General features: G+C 37.7%; 1 protein-coding gene across 1 annotated transcript in view; it reads right to left on the reverse strand.

Moving 5' to 3' along the window:
- The window catches only part of LOC106873171 (probable E3 ubiquitin-protein ligase DTX3), a 486,006-nt gene that overhangs the window by 4,704 nt on the left and 479,777 nt on the right, over window positions 1–1,525 (reverse strand). Inside the window, exon 2 of the mRNA XM_052972695.1 lies at window positions 1,460–1,525. The gene's annotated coding sequence lies outside the window, so the exon portion shown is untranslated. The remainder of the gene's footprint in view (window positions 1–1,459) is intronic.

Raw genomic sequence — 1,525 nt, forward strand, 5'->3', positions numbered from 1 at the left:
CAGTAATATGCAGTGATAGGACATCCTACATAATCTGGTAGTGGATTCAAGTCAGACCACAGTGTAAGATTTTTCATTTAAATTCTTTCTTTTTTTTTTTTTTAACAATGGCTTAAAAAAAAAAAAATTAATAAGTGAGATTGAAACCTCTATCAGCTTGCAATGCTATTGAACTAATTATAAATACCTTTATTCAGAAGGTCGTCTCTGCAGCAACAAGAACAAGCTTAAAAATAGGATATTTATTTAAATCTATTCTCAATAATGATCTGATGCTGTGTTAGATTTAAATATCTCATTTTTTACTGAACCTAGAAGTGGGAGACCCAGTAAACCAGTAGGTTAATGGCATGGTGAGGCAGAACAACAGCTAAGATATATATAGACATATAAAGGTACATCCACACACACATTAAATACATACATACATACATATATACACACACATACATATGACAAGGTTCTTTCAGTTTTTGTTTACCAAGTCCATTCACAAGATTTTGGCTGGCCCAGGGCTACAGTAGAAGACACTTTCTTAAGGTGCCATGCTGTAGGACTGAACCAGAAACCATGTGGTTGGGAAGTTAACTTTGTAACACGCTGTCAAGGCAAGGAGACAGTATCATGCACACACACGCGAGAGGGTGCTGAAAGGCCCGGCTGGAAGCTGAACATTCTGAGTTCTTTTACAGGGGATAGAAAAACTGAAGGACTGCTGCAATAAGTGTGTCAACCTGAGAGGAGAATATGTTGAATAAAATCATAATTAACTAATCCTCCTGTATTTTCTTTTACCCAAAGCCATATATATATATATATATTTATTTATAGGAAGGATAACAAAAGAAAGAAAGAGACCTCAATATTATGTAAATAGAGGAATTTATCTGTAAAAATATGTGACAATTATTCGGGAGCCATGATAAGACTCCGAGTTTCGGATGCCGGGGTGGGAACCTACACCAACATCTGTTCAGTTATATAAAGTAAACGTAGGCATAAGCAAATTAGACTTTATAAATTGACCTGTCTAACTTGATTATCTCTACATTTACTTCTTTACCTGTACAAGGCTTTGGTCAGCCCAACGCTATAGTAGAAGACAGCTTCCCAAGGTACCATACAATGGAACTGAAACCAAAACCATGCGCTTGGGAAGCAAACTCCTTATTTCTTTACTGCCCACAAGGAGCTAAACATAGAGGGGACAAATAAGGACAGACAAACGAATTAAGTTGATTATATCGACCCCAGTGCGTAACTGGTACTTATTTAATCAACCCCGAAAGGATGAAAGGTAAAGTCGACCTCGGCGGAATTTGAACTCAGAACGTAGCGGCAGACGAAATACCGCTAAGCATTTCGCTCGGCGTGCTAACGTTTCTGCCAGCTCAGCAAACTCCTTACCACACAACTACACCTGTGACTTTTTGTGTCGGACAAATAAGAGTATATATACCTTTTTTCTTCAGTATTTGCGTTTGATGTTGAATCTGCAGTCGATGGGTGCCACTTGCTGAAATTA

This window comes from Octopus bimaculoides, chromosome 14, assembly GCF_001194135.2.
Source record: "Octopus bimaculoides isolate UCB-OBI-ISO-001 chromosome 14, ASM119413v2, whole genome shotgun sequence".
NCBI lineage: Eukaryota > Metazoa > Mollusca > Cephalopoda > Octopoda > Octopodidae > Octopus > Octopus bimaculoides.